At 40.8% G+C, this 23275-nt stretch overlaps 1 protein-coding gene across 1 annotated transcript in view; it reads left to right on the top strand.

Annotated features, from left to right (window-relative positions):
• The window catches only part of LOC119647676 (cilia- and flagella-associated protein 298), a 300430-nt gene that overhangs the window by 238779 nt on the left and 38376 nt on the right, over nucleotides 1-23275 (top strand). The gene's annotated exons all lie outside the window — the stretch shown is intronic.

Raw genomic sequence — 23275 nt, 5'->3', positions numbered from 1 at the left:
AGCATTTGCGCATCTGAGAACATCTTTCAGAGTTAGATTTATAGATTCTTCGTTGAAGAAATCCTAACCAAGGTATCTTCGTCTGAGTGCAGGGCCATCTTCTCCTCACATTGACTACATATAAGCGAGACCACTAACTTTTTTCCATATGGCAGTTTCAGGAACAGTGTCCGATTAAAAATCCTACTAAAATGGAGCTTTAACGTCCCCGAATTCTTTCGCAAAGATTTTTACCTACCGGCAGGAATTCAAATTGTTCCATTCCGCCACGTGAATCCTTGCAATTTTACCCTTCAGAGTAGATTCGACAGTAAATAGCCGCAGGCCAAATATTGTCTCTGACCATTGTCGACACTTGATGAATCAGTCTGCCATTTCCATAATCAGATTTTCCGAGAATATTCCTGCGCCCGATCCATCTTCCATGATCGACGGTGATGATTATTAGGTCTGTAATCCCAAAAGACTTTTGGCCATTTATCATTTATGTGCCAAGGGAATCTCCAAATGATTGGTTGCGTTTTCCCAAGTTTTACCTATCCCAGCCCTATATCATCAAAGCAATCCGGTGGATATTGTGCTTCCACGTTTGCTCCGAGTCCTAAGACCTACTTGCTCAAGACATCCTGCCTCAATAGACTTCAGCATGCAAAATAGCGAACTGATTAACTGCGGATCGATTCCATGCTCTCTTGCCGAGTCATAAATCGCCATGAATAAAGCATGATTGAAGGCACCTTCGATGCTTATAAATAAACCTAATGTGTATTCTTTTTCTTGCAGTGAAGTGGTTACCTAGGAATATAATACTAGGTTTTCTACTTCGCGTCCGTGTAGGTGTCATCATGCATGATATTGACTTTCAAAGTGTTGAATTTGCAGAAATGCGACAATTTTAACCTATTATAACTTTGTTCCTAATAGTGTCATTTCCACAAAACTTTCATGTTCTATGTTATAGCCTACAATGCAGCAATTTCGTGGTTCTATGATCAAGGGAGCTTTTCCAGCTGATTACTAAAAATTATAGAAATGTTCTATTATTAACTTCATTTGAGCAGATATCAGTATGGATGATATTTCGAAGCCTAGGCACCATATAGAGACAGCTTCTTGATTTTTTTTAGATTTTTCAGTTGAGTAGTTTCTAAGAATGGGACCGTTAAAGATCATGATCACTTTCGACCCTTAGCAGTCCCCATCTTTCCAAGAAATATCAAAACTAAAACCGGCTTCGAAAAGTACTAACCGAGACCCTTCTTTTGATACCCCGCATGACTATATTTGGTGAAAAAAATGGGCACCTCCCTTTTGCATGTGGGGGGACCCCCGCTTAAATTGGACCTAGAATGATATAAGTCACTGTATGCTTGAGTGTTCACAGTTCCCACCTTTCCAGTGTCAATCGCTATAACAGTCTCCGAGAAAAATGCGTGTGGCAGACAGACAGACAGACAAACAGTAAACCGATTTTAATACGGTTTTGTTTTACACAAAACCTTAAAAAGAATCTTTTTCTTCATATATTTTGGCAGCGCACAAGCCTTTAGAATAATAATCGAAGCATAGGAGTTCTATAGTAGCTAAAAAGCAATCTGGAAGCCAAACTAATATTATAGATTCAGCCGAAAATGTATAAATTCAGTAGTGTAAACCACTAGAGAGCACAAACCTTTGGAATTCTATTATAGTCAAGCATCATCTAACCCTCCATTTCCATTTAAAGTTTGTACCATTGTGCAACCCTATATCTTCCTTAATGTATATCTGTGAAACCATTGAACGTTGTTCCAAGAAGGCAAAAAACGATGTAGACCACGTTATCACTTCAATCAATCAACTTCCCTTCTCTCTTCTGATTCGCAAATCCTATAATTCAACTTGATATTTGATCTATTTACAGTAAACTAAAAGCTACCAATGCATCTACATTCCTTATTCAATTGGTTGTCAAGTTCGTTAAGCACATTCAACATGACAAAAATTACTTTGGAAATCTGAGCTGACCTAATTATTTTCAAGCTTGAATAGTTGATAAATTGCATAATTTATCATTTCGTTCCAACAGTAATTTTTGAGAAAAACTTCTGTTTTCAAATTAAATTGAATTAACTATTATAGAAAATGGCATCGTAGGAAAGATTGTTTGGTATTTATAGAGACAATGTAAATATTTAAGGAAATGATGAAAATTGAAAAATGTTTTCGTCATTTTTCTTTGCTAGATGTTTTCTTGACAATGGTTCTGATAGAAAACCAAAAGAGTTGGTTGTTTTCTTGGGGTTTTTTGGTTTAATATTGAATGGTCTAAGGAGACATCCAATTGACGTCGGATTGGGAGAATTTTGGGGAAATTTTCTCCCATTTTTTTAGGGCCTTGGAAGTTTTCGAACCCCTTTTTGGAGCTCTTTGTGCATTCATCGTCGAACCAACCGAACAACATAACATTTTCGATAGTATCTTTAATTTTTACCCAATTTTTATTGATATTTGAGGATTCGTTTGGATATGGATGCATATTCATACATATTTCCTTTCCAGAGATGGATCCATTCCAAAGTACCTCGGCGTCAAATTTTTTGGGACTAAGCACTTTTTTCCATGATTTGTGAGGCATACGCCATTGATAGGTGATTCTCATTAAATAATGATCCGGAGCTTATATTAGCGCCTTGAAACATTCGGATGTCAAATATGCTGGTCGCCCATGGTTAATAACTAGAATGGGTGATGGTCAGGGACCATGTTGGTTGACAGAAGCTGACCTAGTCCTCAATCGATGCTTCTCTTGCCTTAGATATTCACGAAACGCGGCTTTTGGGGTTGCCCATTATGTCTTGCCATCCTCAACCAGCAGGCCATAAAATAGAGGACCTTTCGTGTAATGACATTGTGGGTTAATTCAATGAACCCGCTATAGAATAATGTTACTCAATATTCAGCGTTCCTTCAGTTCAGCTTTTCATACTTCGCGCTAAAAGTCCACGCTCTTTCTACAGAACTCTTTAAATTGCTCGGAAAATGTCCACTAGAGCACTTTAAGATTATTTCAACTTTATTTAAAACCAAATTTCAGACAGAAATTACTTCATCTTTTTTAATTTCCTATAAGACTACCAGAGCTTCAATTGAGTGTAAATTTAAGATAAAAATCACTTCCACTAGCTTAATTTCCAATTTTGAAAACTTAGAGACTATACTACTCCGGCTTCTTCTTTTTCTTCAGCCTTTGTCCCGTTCACAAGCGGGGTCGGCTCGTCGTGATCGGCTTCGCCATTTGGTTCTATCGAATGTCTGATCTGGGTGCAATCTCGAGGCTTTCAAATCCCCATCCAGCGTATCAAACCACCGTTGCTTAGGTCTGTCTTTTGGTCGTTTACCATCGACTTCGATATTCAGACCAATCTTGGCAAGTGAATTCTCGGTTGCATGAATTGCGTGACCATACCATCGAAGACGCCTCTCTCGCAACTTTTCCACGATCGGTGCAACCCCATAACGATCGCAGATATCCTCATTTCGGATGTGATCTAAACGTGTGACGCCACTAGTCCAACGTAGCATCTTTGTCTCCATTACCGCAAGACGCCGCTCATTGTCTTTTATGGTCGGCCAACACTCAGAACCATAGAGAGCGAATGGACGGACGACATTGCGGTAAATTTTAGATTTGAGACGTTCGTTGATACGTCTATCACAAAGGACACCAGTTGTGGAACGCCACTTTATCCAGGTTGCGTTAATGCATGAAGCAATTTCATAACGCAGTTCTCCATTGGCTGATAGCGTTGACCCGAGGTATTTAAATCGCTCAGTTCTGGGCAGATAACTGCCGCTGACAGTGATTGTGCCTGTTTCATGGTGATCGATCGTCAAAAATTCAGTTTTGTTTAAATTCAATCTGAGACCGTGTTGCAACAAATAAAAACTAAATCCCTTCAGTCTGCTCATTTCTTCAACCACCAAACTGCATTCCCCAACACCTTGAACAAAAGCCGGTTCAGCTGTCATTCACCGAGCAGGCATCTCGATAATCAACAACCAAATATTCCAGAATTTGAATTTGCATACATAACATTGCATCTTAGCCAGAAACAAACGTTAGAAATGCACTTAATAATACGCAGCATGATTAACCCGATGTGAAAATAACAGCAAAACAGCAAAACAGGACGCTTCGGGTATAAAGGCTTTGTGCTCATTCTTTATGAGAAATTGCATATGCATGTTTTCCCATTCATAGATAACTCAAAATTGAAAATATTCCTTGGTATATTCAACTCCACTGTTGATATAAGACGCCATGCACGTAGTTTCACACAAAACCTTAATAATCAGTTTTGGAATATTCGAAAATTTCTTTATTATTATTGAAAATATTTAAATGGACTTTAGAATTTCAGGAGGTTGAGGGATTTGTGATTAAAATTGTGGAAAAAATTAAAATAATGATGAATGTTGAAGCTAACAGGAATAAGGGAGAATATTCCAGAGTAGTATATGAATCTCTTGGAATCCCTTGGATACTTCAGGTTTTTGGCTAAGCGGGTGGTCGATTTGATTAAAGACCTCGAATGTAACAATTTCTGCTAGATGAATGAAGTCTGTAGCTCCTCGATGGCCCCGATGTATCATCTGATTACCGGCTTTAGCATTAAAACCTCCAAGCAATATTTTGACATCATGTTGAGGAAGCTCCGTTTCCTGAGCTGCGGCTTTATTTATTTTTGTATATGTCCACCTGTAGTAAGGGTTTTATCGCCTGACGTTTCAGGTTCCAGTAGAATAACCCGGATTCTGTTTACGAGATTATTGCCCTGAAGTCAATCTAATCTGGGGCCTCGTGTCTGTTTTTTTCAGCCGCTGTTTTTATATGAGGACGAGTTGTTTGTCCCCCTACCTGCGGGGCCAAGTCAATGTCCTGTTAGCCTCCTTAACAAACAGGTGAGATTAAGTAACATTTAGCATGGTAAAGCTATCTCAGCTAAGCTAAGTGTCCACTTAAACTTTGTTTATCATTTTCTCTGATCTCCGTAAAGTCTACTAAAGATAATGTAAGATATGCTCCCTCAAACTTTCCTCCTATCAAATGATCCCTTCCGGTTTGCCGATTTTTTGTCTGTTGATCAATTTTTATTGAAAAAAAAACAGTAGCTTTCGTATCACAGTGATTTTACTATTATGTATAATAGTTCCTTAGCCCATTTGCTACAAGTTAGCAGTAGCAGAGAAGCCTTGGGACCAACATGCTGTATACGCAGCATGACAGAGTTTGGCTTAAATATAATGGTAACCCCATTTTCAGCTTTTAGACAGGATGTTATGACAGAAGGTAGCTTAGGTTTTGGAATTTTCTACCTTTTTTGAGTGGAAATTTCATTCCGCGGGGTGGCTGAACGCCTGGATATCACTGGTCTCCACACAGTATTCTTACATCATGCGATCGACTACCATGAATATTGATGGCCACCGGCCGCCAATAAAAGTGTTTCTATTTCTGGCACAGGTGAAGTTGTTAGTCACACACCAAAGGCATGTTACAAGATTTCACTGACTACGGAAGAGTGGAACAAGGCGTGAGCGCTGCGTGCCTTAACCCCGTTACCATGGAAAAGTATGATAGTTGGAAAGGAGTGCACCCCATGGCAAAAAAAAATCGACCAATGCTTTGATCAAGGAAGTGGAAACAACCCCATAGAACAATAATGTCACTACTACCGTATACCGTGTCGCGAAAGAGCTTGCAGGTGGTCGTAAACCATTTAATGATCTTATGAGGATGAGCAAAAACTCTCAGCTCAAATCGCCTCTGCACTGGGTTAGTGGGGTATTATGGATAGAGCCAATATCAAATGAAGTACTTCGTCGGTCTACGTGCCAAATGCTCGTGGACATATTAATGGAAAGGTGGGAGTGTCAGTGAGCATTGAGGAATGGAGAATCTCAAAATTGAGGAGCAGGTTGTCCTAGAGCTACATCGTTCAAAGCATCGGAAAATCCTGAGGTGAAGAACATTGCCAAGACCTGTTAGTGACTGACGCGGTACGTTTCACATCGAATTAATGGCAACCGTATATTTTCTTTTTTTTACATTGAGGGAGTCCTAAGTGCAGTTGATATCAGACCGAACCAATTGGAAAAAACTTTCTTTGCTCTCATTTGTGGACACCTCTTTTTGAACTATCATAAATACCTAAATATCCAAGAGAATGACAGACTTGCCCGTTTAGGGAAGAGACAACTCACCAGACGCTACCTCACCTCACCCTGAGAGCAGCGTGACCAAAGTTGACTACAGGTGGTAATCGCATCTATATGTATAATCACAAATACGACATGAGTGCAAATTATATCCAAGTAAAAACCGCAGAGGTGAGGCAGCGTCTGATGAGTAACCTGTACCCAAGACGAAACGGTCTGTCATTAAGATGCTTCTAATTTCCATCTCAGCTGCCCATATGTGCTCATTGAATAACGCAATGGTTAACCTATTAATTTACCCGATATACACTTTTGGGCACAATGAAGAAGAGATCATCAATATATCGCTCTTCTCTGTTAAACGTTTGAGGTCTTTGTGGCTGGATAGATTAGTGTTCGGGTGGAGCATCCTGCTAGGTCCAGGAATTTGTTAACTGGGTGCCAAATTATCATACAATTGGTTATGCTCGCTCATTTTTGGGTTCAATAAAGCTGTTTAAATGAATAGGGTTAAGTTGTTCATTTCTAGTATGGATAATTTCTATATAAATCCCGCTTTGTTGACCAATGATTTATTTTTTTTTTGTTTTGGTAGAAAGACTTTGAGGAAATCAGGAAACGCAGTGCAGTGACTAAAAACAATTACATCAGGCAAGTCATGCAATCACTCATGGAGGTTAAAATAAGCCTTAGGTCCGGGTTATAGCCTTTCAGAAAAAGATGAGTAGATTTTTCAACACGCAATGAAAGATAAATTTGCCTAAATATGTCTGGTTAGATATGAATCAAAATATGTAGATTTGAATGTGCTTGAATCCTATTGCCCGTAGTCTAATACACCCATTTTAATTTTTCACTGACAGAAAAATGATTTTCCGGTCAGTGAAAAATTAAAATACATTTAGGTGTTAGACTACCCCTAAAATATTTGGGAGTTTTTTTCCTGGAGATTTCAGCACATTGAAATACATTTCATATATAACAGAATATATTTTGTTAAATTTATCTTTTATAGCGTGTTGAAAAATCTACTGATCATTTTTCTGAAAGGCGATAACTCGGGTCTTTGCACTTGAATGTATTCACAAAATATTCAGTTTACAGGGTAATGACTATCAATCAATGATTAAAACTAAACACGATCAACAAATCAATTAATCTTTCAGCTCGATTAAATTAATCCTAATCATGGAATTATATTAATCGCCATTGTTTTAATCGATTAATCATTGCATTAAGTCAATTACTCCAGTTCAAAATCCTCCTGTGTAGAGCCTGTTTTCAAATTATACTCAAAAATAGAAACTCTATCAAGCTCCTCAGCTCCAACTCAGAATTGTTGAAATGCCATAACTATCATTCCTAGTTCTACGTCGTTTCCACTAAATTCCAAAGTGATATCAGGATAATGTCTGGTATTTACCCCGAAAACAACTAGTATTCATATACATACACGTGCATACATATAAACCCAGCTAATGTTAACACTTTGTTTATTCCTTGGATATAAATAAAACGATAATATTGCGTCCAATTAAGGGTACTAAGTGTGTTTAACGAATGTGAAACCAGGTATTCCTCCTTGTCTAGTTTGGTTGGTGAGAAACTGGTGCGTCATATCGGCGGGTATTGATTGGCATGAATTATAGACAAAGCAAGTGGAAAGAAAAGATAGAAAAAAAATATAGTTCAGAAGTATATTGACGCATATTGTTAGGGAGGTATTCATCGTGAATTCATGAAATCCTCTAATAGAACTAAACATCGGATGGGAAGCTATCAGGGAGTCACGATAATTCAAAATGGTGGTATCAGAAGTCATTGTCCGCTGAGAGCTTTCGTGAAATTATCTGAAAGATAAGGAGAGATATTCTAAAAGCCGAAAATTAGAGAGACATTTCATTCTGTCTCAGAAAAAACAAGACCGGTGTTTTTAGATTATGTCGAATCCTTTTTCAATACTTTCATTGTGGTGCTAAATGTTCATAATGGGTTCCGCAAACTAATTTTAAAATCTAAATGGTTAGATATTTAGCGAAGATACATGTCTTCCATTTGATCTGTACAATGATCTATGGATATAAGGTAAGAAACGCGACTTGTAGTATCTATGGGTTTGGATATAATTCATAATTGTTTTCATATTGTCTTGTGCAACACTGTTAACTATTCCCAGCATTTACCTTTTACTACTACATACCATCATTTATCATTTATTAGTATCTGTGCAGATTATTTCGTTCACCTTAGTCTTGCAACGAGCTAATGAGGAAATCTATTCACTTGTATCCAGCATCCTTTAGTATCTCGCTTATACTATTTTCGAGTTCCGAATTCTTATACCGATTTCATATTGCACAAACATAATACATTTTCAATCTTTCTTTATAAATGATCCTTTTAATTACCTTTCGAAATTTTCATCGCAAAACAATCTCACCCCTAAATTTCCCGAAACCTACAACCAACCAATTATTCAATTATAATTCAGGAATTTGCTTAGAGCCAGAAATGACCCTTCTTGTTTTTCCTATACATTCTTTGTTCCGAGCATATACATAAATGCCCATGTTGTATGGTAGCAAATGCATTTTTCATAGCAGGATGGTTGGGGGTGTACGAGCGATGTCTTACTCGCGGAAAATACTGCTTATCTTTTGTTTCTAATGGGCGTAGGATCACCGAGGCCGGGTAGTGAATATCGTGTATGTGTGTGTGTGTGTATGGTGGGGGAGAAGCTAGGGCTTCTGAGCACTCAGGCGGTGTTGGCCCATTGTACTCGCCTCCCCCGTCTAACGGAATATTCCGGATTCGTTAACGTATCGCAGGATTTCCGTTAGTGGATGTGATGCTACCCGTCGCAATTGGAGAACATTGGCACCAAAGATCTGATGTCTGATGCGTCCATAGACGGGGCATTCACATAGGAAATGCTCCGTGGATTCCGCTTCCTCATTACAGGAGGGACACGTATCATCTTCGGTAATTCCTATTCTGAACATATGCCCAGCTAGTGAATTATGGCCTTTCAGAATGCCCACAATACGCCTGCAAGTCCTCCTGCTTTTCGACAGGATAAACTTTGCGGTACGTATGTTCGGTTCTGGCAGGAAAAGTTTGGTGTGTCGAGCAGCATTTAAGCTCTGCCACCTGTCGTTATGGGAAACTTGTTCCCAGTTCTGGAAAACAGATTTAGTGAATGCTACTGATACTCCAATTGCTGGCTCCGGTCCCGGCATAGGGGAGATTGACCCCTCTTTCGCTAAAGCGTCCGAGATTTCATTTCCCTCTATGCCACAGTGACCAGGTACCCAGAGTAATTCCACCGTATTGAATCTAGACATAGAGTTCAAACGGTTTCTGCATTCCTGAACGATTTTCGAGGTGATCAAAGGACTGCTCAATGCCCTCAATGCAGCTTGACTGTCACTGCAGATTCCGATGCGCCTGCCCTTCAACCGCTAGTCAATCACCCAGTTTGCCAGCCTTAGGATCGCATAAACTTCGGCTTGAAAAACCGTTGCATATTGTCCCAAAGAAAAAGCCCACTTCTCGTTTTTATTCGAGAGGTAGACTCCGGCTCCAGAACCATCTTCTGCTTTTGAGCCATCGGTGTAGAAGACTTCCGTATATCCTGCCACGCATTCCTCTGGGTCTTCCCAGTCCTCTCTACGCTTCAGGGTAACTATATATCTTCTACCAAACAGATGTATGGGGACATGAGAATCGGAAGGCATTGTAAGAACTGGATTTAGTCCTCCCAGTAACTCTTCCAATGCTCTGTGCCCCCCACATCCGTTGTTTTCCCATAGATCTACTCGAATTAGCCTATGAGTTGCTCTCATTGCAGTGCTTTGAATAAATACATCCAGGGGCTGCAAATTGATTAATGCATTCAGAGCTGCGCCGGATGTCGTGCTGATGGCACCAGTGATACCCAGACAAACAGTTCTTTGCAGTGCGTCTAGTTTACGGTGAAAACCTTTTTGTCTCACCTTAACCCACCACACTACGGATGCATATACGAACATCGGCCTAGTGATGGCAACGTATATCCACATTACCACATGAGGCCTGAGTCCCCATGTCGAGGCAAAGGTCCGTCTGCACAGCCCATAAGCTGTGAGAGCTCATTTCATCTTTACCTCTACATGTTTGTTCCAAAGAAGTTTCTTATCTAGAGTGACCCCCAGATATTTCACTTCTTCGGAGAGTTGAAAGGTAGTACCCCTCATCTCAGGGAGACAAAGTCCATCCAGTTTTCTCCTTTTTGTGAATAAAACCATTGTGGTTTTATTTGGATTAACTGACAAACCATGTCTAAGGCACCAGCTGTCTATCAAATCAACGGCACGCTGTATATTCCTACACACCGTACCAAGATCCCGATCAACAGCAAGTACAGCCACGTCATCAGCATAAGCTTGAGCGTGTATTGGCAAATTTTGCAGTTCGCATAGCAGTGAGTCGACCAGCATACTCCACAGAAGCGGCAAAAGCACACCTCCTTGGGGCAGCCCTTCGTTGCTTCTGTAGTCAGGTAGCGATCGACCCCTACCTCAGCGCACAACAATCTTTACGTTAGCATAGCATGGATCCACTTAATTAAAGCATCATCAACACCATACGCTCTGGTGGCATCACAAAGTTTTTGAAAAGGTGCACAGCCAAAAGCCCCTTCAATGGCCACGAACACCCCCATCGCGTACTCACCATTCAAAGTTGCATCCTCTATCTTTGTGACCAAAGAATGAAGAGCAGACTCACAGGACTTTCCACGTTGGTAAGCATGTTGGTTTTCACTAAGTGGGTGTGACCTAAGTGCGTTTCCACGAATGTGATGCTCCACCAGTCTCTCCAAACCTTTCAGCAAGAAGAAGAAGTCAAGCTGATCTGTCTGAAGTTCTTTGGATTAGAATAGTCATCTTTCCCAGGTTTCGGTATGAAAACTACCGTAACCTGTTGCCAAGAAGAAGGCACGTAGCCCAGAGCAAGACATCCTCGAAAAATATTTCTTAGAGGTCGCTCTAAATGCTCCATACCCTCCTTTAGCATTGCCGGATAGATGCCATCCATGCCAGGTGCTTTGAAATGTTCAAAGGACAGTATGGCAGCTCTCACCTTTTCATGGGTAACACCCGCTTTCGCAGTGTTCCAGTTCCCTTTGCAACGATTGCGTGTTGAAGGGGTTTCAAGAACCGTCAACTCTCCCCCTACCACTTCTCTCACCCATTCTCCCGGGTGCTGTACTTCCAGGAGGATCTGTACTGAGTCCAGTCTGGAGCTCGTGAAAGTACCGTCGGATTTTCTAAGAGAATCCAGCTTGGCTGACTCATCCCTTTTGAAGACTCTGCGCAGCCTTGAAGTCTCTCATTCGCCTTCCAGTTCCTCACAGTACGCTCTAAAGGAGTCTCGTTTCGAACACCTAACGAGCCTCTTATATTCACGTTGTAGTGAGTATCCCTCATGAATGTAAAAGATAAGTCGGATTTTACATCTTCAAACAACATTTTCCATAGACAGAAAATTGTCATTAACTGAAGAGTTTAAGAATTGATTTATGTTGAGAAATTTCATATGTGATTCTATAGAAGCTGATCCTATCATGAGCGAAGTACCGATGTCAGAGATTGGTCGATAGCCAAATCGGTAGACGAGCAAGAAACGCCAGAGATTGCCTGCACCACTGAAATCTCATTGGACTTCGCGTAGTCGATTATTCTATGCTGAAAGGATGCGATCGATGCCATGAGCCATATGTATCACCACCTGCTGTCAAGGCTTATTAAAAAGTCGGCGACGTTGAACAACAAAAGGATCTCGTGCGGCTGCTGGACTCAGACCGCGCCGTATGGAGTTGAAGCCATTTCATAGATAATGGTCGCTTAATGTTCAAGAAGTTCGTCCGGATGCTCTCACCAAATGATAAACTAGTAATCGCGATAGTTAGATACCACCCAAATTTACCGGAACATTCTCTCGACGTCTACGGACTATGTTACTCGGAACTGTCTAAATCGCGAGAGGAGCTGAAACAGATGAGGCTCAGTCGTGGATCCGTTCCACTCCATGCCATTCAATGAGAAACGAAACTTCTGTTGCACAGCATGTAGTGTTATGTATAATAGTAACCAAGGAGATTGCTCCAATGGTGGATCGATTCAGCGGTGTAGGCAGTCTATGGCATTTCTGCCTCGTTTATCCCACATCGGTATTTAACTTACGATCGAATCCTCTGAGGACCTTCTGTTTTGAGTGGATCTACTATCTTGAACATCACCTCCGACTAAACAAGAAGTGCTTAACTAGGTGGCCAGGTTCTTCGATCCTGTGGTCTTTGTGATATCCATAATTGTTCGTGGAAAAATCATCATTAAGTCTTTCTTGGCAGTTGGCTTGGACTAGAATAGAGGCATTTTCTAGTCTAAGCCAGCTGCTTATCATACTTTTCACAATGGAACGGACGGTATCAACCAACTGCGCATACCACGATGGTCAGGCAAGGTTTTCTGACCCAAGTATACAGGCTTATGGTGCGGTCATCTACACTCGTATCCACGAGCGCGACGTCTCATTCATTTCGCCTTCATTGCAGCGCATACTAAAGTAGCTCCCTCTCTCTCTCTTACAACATGCATTCAGTGCTGTAGTTAACGAACATCCTGTGCACAAATCGTTTTTTGCTGGCTTCGAAAGCATTCTATGGAGCAGAAGCCCTATGTTGCTAATAATATACGGAAAATGCAGGTCTTCACATCCCCAGACGAATGGAGCTATGTGTGCGCTACACTTCTGGGGTTGCACAACCATCCTCTCTGATAGCCCTGTTTAGTCCATCACTTTGATTGCGTAAGCACAGTATCACCTTTCTCAGCGGATTTGAATCAAGCTCAACTAGAAGACAGGCCTCTGATCATTGTAACATCTGGAGGTATCTTTCACGTTCCGACTGTTTCTAAATAACGAGCCATCGGCAGGACGCTCAATTCTCTCTTGGATAAATTAAGCCAACTGTGGATCATGTTCATCTATGTACCCCACTTCTGGGGTTGCACAACCATCCTCTCTGATAGCCCTGTTTAGTCCATCACTTTGATTGCGTAAGCACAGTATCACCTTTCTCAGCGGATTTGAATCAAGCTCAACTAGAAGACAGGCCTCTGATCATTGTAACATCTGGAGGTATCTTTCACGTTCCGACTGTTTCTAAATAACGAGCCATCGGCTGGACGCTCAATTCTCTCTTGGATAAATTAAGCCAACTGTGGATCATGTTCATCTATGTACCCTTCTCTACGGCATGAACCAGGCGCTGACATCAGTACTTTTCATTGAACAAAAACTTTTTCGCTGCAGAATTTCATTCAATCAATAGCAGCACTCCCTTGACGAGTTCTATTCCTCTCCTCCCCTTGCTTCATATCTAGACGACCATCGATTCGATTCGATTCGATTGAGAGGACGAATTTAACGCTCATCGCTATTACAGGATCACTGTTTTCCGATAATACTGCTACCGTTGTTTCGGCCTGCATTTTGGTCGTTTACCATCGACTTCGATGTTCAGACCAATCTTGGTAAGTGAATTCTCGTTAGCACGAAATGCGTGACCATACCATCGAAGACGCCTCTCTCGCAATTTGTCCCCGATCGGTGCAACCCCATAACGATGGCGGATATCCTCATTTCGGAAGTGATCAAAACGTGTCACACCACTACTCCAACGCAACATATTCGTCTCCATTATCGCAAGACGCCGTTCATTATCTTTTATAGTTGACCAACACTCAGAACCATAGAGAGCGACAGGACGGCGGACATTGTGATAAATTTTAGATTTGAGACGTTCGTCGATACGTCGATCACAAAGAACATCAGCCGTAGAACGCCACTTCATCCAGGTTGCGTTAATACGTAAAGCTATTCATCGCCACTCGACGGTTGGTAAGCAAATTACCGTTCTTGTCATTAACGTAATGAAAGTATTCGATATCCTGTATGCGTTCATTTCGGCATTTGGCAAGTCGACACAGATCTCTCTCGCCATCCCGAGTATCCAGTTTATTGTAAAGATCTTCGTAAGAGACCGCTCGGGTGACAGTGATCGCTTTCTTTGCTTCCCAGTCGGCATTCTTATAAATTTGCCAATTGGCCAGTGCTTTATCGTCGAGACACTTGTGATAGAGGCGTTTCTTTTCACGGACCTTCATTTCAAGATCGTCATAACAAAGCCAAGTATCTAATTCACAGGACGGCAGTCAACGGTCGATTTTGAGGTGCGATGGTCTCATAGGGAACGCCTTTGCAATCAGTGACGTTGTTTAAATGAGGATATAATCGATTTGCGTTTTACTCTTCCCATGGCCATTAAAGTCGCCGGCAATGATGATATAGTCATCCACAGGCACGTTATAGGTCTTTCCATCGAGAAGTTGCCAGAAGGCATCTTTCTCGACATCAGGTCGACCTGTCGGTGGTGTGTATGCGGTGCTGCCTCGTCGACTGAAGTGGACGCCCTATCATTTCTCTGAGGCTTGTGGCTTAATACGATCATCATGTTTGTAGCGACATTGTATGAATTTTCTTGATCGGCCTGTCGCGGGACCTGTCACCAAGGGAGGTCAGGTAGGATTTAGCATAGTAGAATAATTCCAACTATACTCTATTTATCTCTTTCCCTGATCCCAGCATTTTATTTTTTGTTTTACTGTGGATAGTACAGAGTACGTTGCCTCAAATCCTCCTCCGTTACCTGGGCTTGGGACCAGCATACCATGTTCACAGCATGGCGGAGTTTAAAGACCTAAAGAAACTAACTTTATTAATAGATTTTCACAGCTCTAATAATCTACTTTACCTTGTCAAATTATATACCATGAGACGGAAACTAAGAATACACAAAAATGTACTCGGTTGTGTCATTTGGAAGAATCTATATATAGATTTGAACTAATGTTAAATACGTATTATTAGTGGTAATTAAACCACCAAAACACTTCATCATTAATTGTTATGTATTCTATGCGTCTATGCTTCAATAAGATACGAAAAAGGCTCCTCCAACTGACATTGAATACAGAACAATACGACCACAGCACAAATGTACCCGTCCTCCATTAATATAGTAAGAAACTCCAATATTGTCAAGTTGTGTGGATAAAACATATTCGTGCCACTTAAAATACGAAATGCCAAGGAGAGAAATAATTCCTTTGCCTCCTTCTACCCTGCTACAGGATAATCGATGGGGATGTATTTCCGTCGAAAGTTCAACTCGCATTATAATACATTTCAATAAATTAGAGAAGATAGTAGGCAAATGCCATGGGGAACCAGGAACGACGCCAAGAATTAAAGTTTGAAATAGTCAAGCTGAAGACAAACATTGCACAATGTAATAATCTCAGTGCTATCTCGCCTCCTGGTTCTACACATTTATATATTTGTGACATTTATGGTTTTATGTAAATTGAATTTTTGAATGCGTATTGCCAGGAAAATGTTCTTAAAAGTGTGTTTAGGAATTCTTAAGTTGAGAATACTTTTCATAAACTATTGCCATCGTCTGCGGTTTATAATAATAATTCAATCTTTGCAATTATTTTTGTAAATTTAACTGAAATTGTAAGTATTCCTGGAATAGTTTCAAAATTGTGACATTCCAACATTTATAGAAGAGAATCAACAGCTAAAAACTACGGCTTGGCCACCTAACATAAAACCGGAAACAATATCCGATGGATATATAAAACAAAAAAAAATATTTATTAAAAATATCTTTCTTATTTTTAATTGAAAAAATGACAATTTAAAAAATGCATATTGGTTATCTTTGAATGCATTAAATTTCCACGAAAGTACTGGCTTAACTAAATTTATTAAATATAATAGGATTTGAACAAAACTTTCTAATATCGCATGATATTTGCCTAATTGCGCTAAAAACCATCAGCTGCCCCTCCTCGAACGGTCCGTAGAAATCCCATTTCTATACAAAATGCAGAAACTTTAACATACCCGAAATGCCATTACATGGTTATATATTTTTCAATATACAAATGATGATTGACCTGTTCTTTTTCTCATATATCGCATCAGCATACCTTGTATGTGCCCATGGTAGCGAGCCATCAAATGCGCTTTCCCCTAACGCATCGGTGAAGGCAATAGAAAATGTCTATATAAGACTGTAAAACTACCAAGGCCCTGATATAATATGGATTCTTGCGCCAACAATTATTATTATTTGGCTTTTTGAGATGAACAATTAAGTAATCATCTGATCGAGGGAGACAGGTTACCTTTTGTTTAACGTTAGAATAGTTTACTGCTGTGACTGTGACATCGATTTTCCACAAAAGATTCAGCCCAGTTGGGCAGCGGGAGCTCGCAATATAGCAATGGTGGACGAATTTGTTGTATTTCAACGCACCAAAGGGACAGACAGCAGGTACAAGGTTTTGCGTGAAGATTGTCTTAGGTCAAATATATAATAGAAGCTGTAGACCAGGCAACATTCTCCAGCCGTCCGGAGCTGCTCGCATTTGCTTGTAGTTTCTGAGTGGGAACAGCCGGGCAGTGGTCGCAAGCCGCGTCTGTCCCCGTCAGGATCGCACCAAAATCTGAAAAATCACTGGAGAATTTACGGAACATGCACGCAGAGCTAAATTGGAAACCAGAAAAGAATTATCGACTCGACCACGCGAGTAGAGTGGGAAAATTCGTGGACCCAAGTGGCGTGATCAAGCAGTGAAAATCAACGATATCGATGAGGTGCAATTTATGGAGTCTGCTCTGTACCTTGACATCTTCTCACCATTGGTTATGGAGATGTCCGTTCAGTGTGAGCATAAACAAAAATATAAATAAATCCGGGAAACTGGAAGTTGGACGGTTCAGCTATGAAAGGTTTTGTGTATTTCTTTCATAAAGACATTTGAGTGTGAATTTGTCCCATTAGTACGTAACACGTAATATACGCATATATCATGTGAGAATATCCACTTTCCATTCAAAATCTTGAATTTCCAAAGAAATGACAACTTTGACCTATTATAACTTTCTTAGTAATGGTGTAATTTTCAAACTTGGTAGGATAATGCTCTATATTATAGTCTACATTGCTGCTCGTGGTGCTAGGATGAACTTAAGGGGGGTTCTATAGCCCATTACTGAAAATTATATCGGTATGGAAGGTATTTCGGAGCCTAGCCATCACATAGTGGCAGCCTTTTGATTTTTTTTTAGATTTTTCAGTTGGGTAGTTTCTGAGAATAGCCCCGTTAAATAAATGATCACTTTCGGCCGAACTCCCCGCCTTTCCAGCAAATATCAAAATGAAGACTTCTAGACAGCTTCGGAAAGTACTAACCGAGACCTTTCATTTGATACCCCACACGACTATATTTGGTGAAAAAAATTCACCCCCTTTTTGCATGTATGTGGACCTCCCCTTAAATTCAACGTAACAGGATGTAACTCACTGTATGCGTGAGGGTTCACAGTTTCCACCTTTCCATCAAATTTGGTGTCAATCGCTGCTACAGTCTCCGAGAAAAAAGCGTATGACGGACAGATAGACAGACGGACAGTAAACAGGTTTTAATAAGGTTTTGTTTTACACAAAACTTTAAAAATGGCAAAAAAATGGTAAAGAAAACATAGAACAGTGAACAGTGATCCCCTTGATAATGGACGCGACCAATTTGAAAGAAACTTTCTCCCACTGTTGCTGGTCTGTGAACACAGCTGTTATGGACTAACACCCAAATTCGTACAAAAATTGACGACTTCCGTCTCCGTCCAGGGCAGAGGCGACTCATCACATTCAACCCCGCCTCTGCCATCGGTGCAGCATGACCGAAACAGTTACAAGGTGCTATTTGCCCCCTTATGTACAATTCATCTTTCATTCCAACTGGTACGGTTCGCTTGTCTGAGACGAAACTGGACGTTTTTGAAGAGAGATACAAAAAAAAAACTGGAGAGAATAAAAAATCCAAAATAATAAATTAAATACCAAATAAAGAAAAATCTTCCAGTTTGGGTAGTTTCATTTAAATTGGGGCTCGGGCTTCGGGTAGATTCATTTAAATTGGGGCCTGCTTAGGCAAAATACACTTTGTAACATAGAAGTACACATCGCATAGCATTGAGCAAATTTTTTGAAAAAAGTTTATTTGATAATTTAAAATGCGTATTTAAAGGATGTAAACCTTTAATATTATGGAATCAGGAAGGAATAGATTAGTTATCATTTCCGATGCTTGTAATTTCTTGTTACAATTAATTGTATTTAACAAATCCGGTCTTATTTCGGAAGCGGACTATACGTAGACTGCTTAGCTGTACACTAAGCTACGCCCTGATCTTTTTTCTTCAGCCTTTGTCCCGTTCACAAGCAGGGTCGGCTCGTCGTGATCGGCTTCGCCATTTGGCTCTATCGAATGCCTGATCTGGGTGCAATCTCGAGGCTTTCAAATCCCCATCCGGCCAACACTCAGAACCATAGAGAGCGACTGGACGGACGACATTGCGGTAAATTTTAGATTTGAGACGTTCGTTAATACGTCGATCACAAAGGACACCAGTTGTGGAACGCCATTTCATCCAGGTTGCGTTAATGCGTGAAGCAATTTCATAACACAGCTCTCCATTGGCTGATAGCGTTGACCCGAGGTATTTAAATCGCTCAGTTCTGGGCAGATCACTGCCGCTGACAGTGATTGTGCCTGTTTCATGGGGATCGGTCGTCAAAAATTCAGTTTTGTTTAAATTCAATCTGAGACCGTGTTGCATGAGGCGACCATTCCATTTTTGAACAAGTTGCTCGAGATCATTTTTGCTATCAGATGCTAGGAAAACATCATCTGCATAAAGCAGTGTGTAGGGCGCTGGACGTTGGATATCCGGTGTGACGGTGTCCATAACAAGGACAAAGAGGAGTAGTGAGAGGGCACTTCCTTGATGAACACCAACAGAGACACGAAGCGGTTTTGATACACCCGCCATACTTCGAACTTTACTTTTCGGATCGTGGTAGAGCAATTGAACCCAGCGCACGAGTTCTTCTGGCACGAAGTGTTGTCGTAAAGTATACCAGATGAGTTCGTGTGGTACACGGTCACACGCTTTCTCTAGATCCAGAAAGGCAATGTAAAGAGGGCGATGCTTCTCACGGTGTTTCTCCATGAGTAACCGCGCAGCGTGTATTGCGTCAGTAGTTCCGCAGTTCTTGCCAAATCCGGCTTGATTCACGGTTATTTCAACGATTTCGCGAATACGGTTGTCAAGAATGCGTTCAAAAATCTTCATGGTATGGGAAAGTAACCAGATCGGACGGTAATTTGAACATTCTGCTGGGCTACCTTTCTTTTTCCATATTGGAACAGTGCTACTTTCTTGTCAGTCAGATGGTGTTCTTCCTTCCTGAATAACCCGGTTAAAGAATTCACTGAGCCACAGTGTTGGGTCCCAGCTCTTCGCTTTCCAGAACTCAGATGCGATGTCGTCAGGTCCTGTTGCTTTCCCCGATTTCATTTGTTTTATTGCCTCCTCGACTTCAGTTGCGCTGACTGGTGGAACTGCTCCAAATGTCGGCAATGATTGTGGAAGTGGAAGATGAGCAAATTCTTCAGTTGAAATTTGCTCGAAGTATTCTCGCCATCTATCCGTTGCGGCTCGACGGTTGGTAAGCAAAGTACCGTTCTTGTCATTAACACAATAGAAGTGTTCGATATCCTGTGTGCGTTCATCACGGCTTTTAGCAAGTCGATACAAATCTCTCTCGCCATCCCGAGTGTCCAGTTTATCGTAAAGATTTTTGAAATGGTTCGCTCGGGTGACAGCGATCGCTTTCTTTGCTTCCCGGTTGGCATTCTTATAAATTTGACAAATAGGAAGGGGTTTTATCGTCGAGAAATTTGTGGTAGAGGCGTTTCTTTTCACGGACCTTCATTTCAACATCATCATTCCAAAGCCAAGTATATCGGTTGATGTACCGCTTACCCGGCTTGGTCACCCCGAGGGTTGCAGGGGCCGCTTTGTGGATCGTGTCTTTCATTTGGTTCCATGATTCTTCCACATTCGTAATGGTTGGCAATCGTATGAGTGAGACCGTTTCTTCTTTCTCCTCACCAAATCGCCACCATTTAATGCGCGGCGGGCCAGTGCGTTCCTCACGCTGTTTTATCGGTGGCTTAATTCGCAGGACGGCAATCAACGGCCGATGTTGAGGTGCGATGGTCTCATAGGGAACGACTTTGCAATCAGTGACAGTGGTAAAATGTTGGCGTCTTATGAGAATATAGTCGATTTGCGTTTTATTGTTCCCACTATAAAATGTGGGAAGATGAGACAATCGTTTGATGAACCATGTATTCATAAGTACAAGGTCATGGGTGTCCGCAAAATCGATTATACGCTCGCCACCTTCATTGCGCGCTCCGAACCCCTTTCCCCCATGGCACCTGTTACAGTCTGCCTTTTCACCCACATGACCATTAAGGTCGCCGGCAATGATTATGTAATCGTCAGCAGGCACGTGACAAGTCTTTTCATCGAGAAGTTGCCAGAAGGCATCTTTCTCGGCATCAGGTCGACCTGTTTGTGGTGCATACGCGGTGAAGAAGTGAATAGTGCGATCAGCTGATATAATGGTAAGCTTCATCAGCCGATCATCAAATTGTTCGACTTCTTTAATGGCATCATGGAAACCCTCTGAGATGGCAATGCCAACACCATATTGAGTGTATGGGTTACCAAAATAGAGAAGTTCGTAGCCATTTTTACCGCGTTCGCGTTCAATGTCGCAGCTTTTGGAACCAGACCATCGAGTTTCTTGCAGAGCGCAGATGTCAATGCACCTTTTCCGAAGGGCTCTTGCGAGTTCCTCCGTCTTTCCAGTTAGGGTACCAACATTTAGCGTGCAGACACGTATTTGTTTTGTTCGTTGTATGCGCTTGCTTACGTCCTGACGCCGTCCATGCGTCAAGAACCCTTGCCCATTTCTCGACAGGACCGGGGCCCGTCCTGCCGCATCGACTGAGGTGGACGCCCTAGCATTTCTCTCGGCTTGTGACTCAATCCGATCATCATGTTTGTAACGACATTCTATGCATTTTCTTGGTCGACCTGTCGCGGGGCCTGTCACCAAGAGAGATCAGGTAGGATTTAGCATAGTAGAATAACTCCAATTATACTCTATTTATCTCTTTCCCTGATCTCAGCATTTTATTTTTGTTTTGCTGAGGATAGTACAGAGTACGTTGCCTCGAACCCTTCTCCTTTACCTAGGCTTGGGACCAGCATACTATGTTAATAGCATGGCGGAGTTAAGCTAAGCCCTGATGAAGGAAGTAAATAGTTGAGCACTGATGAGGGTACTAAGTAGCTCCCAAAATAAGACCTTAATTGCTAAATAAAATTCATATGTAAAAAGGAGAAGCTACATTTGTGTTCAAGTTCAGGAAGGAAGACTTGAAATCAGAAATGAGATGATGGAAATGATACAGAATGTTGTGTACTAGGAAAAGGAAAATGCTACAAGCAATCAAATCAGTTTTTCCACCATTCCTGCCTGGTTTAGGGTTTGTAAATTTTGATCCCCCGTCTCTGGTTGGAAAATATTAAAACTAAGACCTTTCACAGAAAGTATTCAAGAAGGTCTTCCACTTGAAATCCAATATGGCCATATTTCAAGAAAAAAAATTTACATTAACCTTAAATTTGAGACTCAATCATTCATTAAATGTATAGGATTTTGTTGCTCCCATATGTTCTTCATAAGATTTTGAATCAACAGCTTCAATCGTTTTCGAGAGAAGTTCAAATAGAGTGAAGCAAATTCATACCAAAACAGTAGTTTTTTGCTCTTTTGCCATAATTTCGTTAATATTGGTAAAACTTTCACCAAACTTTCCAATATCGTACTGTAGATTATGATCTATATTATTGCATTTTTTTTCTGTTTTGCTCCTAAGATGAGCTGAAAAGGGGTTTTCAGTAAACTTGAAAAACATGGCTGCACACAACTACAGTTTTCGCGTTTCCAGGAAAAAGACGTTTTTGGAATATATGGCAATTTTTTTCTTTCGATAAGCGTCCAATCTTGAAGCTTCAACCTATTTATATTTATGTATACATAACATTGTATATGTAAGGGGCATTTGCTTTGCCCCCAAAAAAATTTACGCATACTCTTCCTCTTGTCTTTCAAAAAACGAGATATAAGGAGGATATTAGCATTAGAAAGCATTAAGTTTATTTCTTTCTTCTTGTTTTCAAATTTTATGTGTAAGAGCTTCATCTCTTCTTGTTTCTATCAGATATTTATATACCACAAGATATTCATAATAAATCACTTTAAAATCGTCATAAAATTATAAGAGACTGCCAAATCAAGACGAAAATTGATAGCTTAGGCAATAAAATTTATATTAACTTCACTTCACTTTATAACATAATGCCAAAGAGACGAAAGCCTAATGTCTATAAGAAAGGCCAAATCAAAGCCTTGAAGGATGTCAGGAGCAACGATTCGCATATTTGAAAAAGACCTTGAAACTCCCGCATAGAAATAGCAAATTTCTGGCTGATCCAATCAATTACAACTCCCGAAAGCCTATCGAAAGAACACTCCTTCACACCACCCACAAAAGGAGATCAGGGTAGAATTTCACAATCAGTGTCAGTCAAATAGAGAAGATTTTCGGGTTAGATGCATCTGAAGCCATGATTCACCGATTACTCACAAATCGTATGTACATCTACAAGGGATGACAACTAAATGGATAATCACCGCCGCCGAGAAGATTAATTGCTTTGAGTTCGCACGTCAGCATATGACCTGGAACGGCGATGAAACTTTTTATCCTAATCCCTAAATTTTGTAATATGACCGTCCAGGTTGTTATTTCGGGTAAAAAGAACTCAACCTTAACGGCCTTGATGGAAATCGATATTATCGGCAGGATTTATGAAGGGAAGAAGAATTTTCCACGAGAAATTTTGGTGGTTTAGCATAATTGCAGTGTGATTGATTATATAGGCAGTGATTGAAGGAGGAGCAGCTGTA

This window comes from Hermetia illucens, chromosome 2 (genome assembly GCF_905115235.1).
Source record: "Hermetia illucens chromosome 2, iHerIll2.2.curated.20191125, whole genome shotgun sequence".
In the NCBI taxonomy this organism is placed as follows: Eukaryota; Metazoa; Arthropoda; class Insecta; order Diptera; family Stratiomyidae; genus Hermetia; species Hermetia illucens.
The sequence above is the reverse complement of the archived record's forward strand: the minus strand, read 5'-3'. Positions and strand labels throughout refer to the sequence as shown.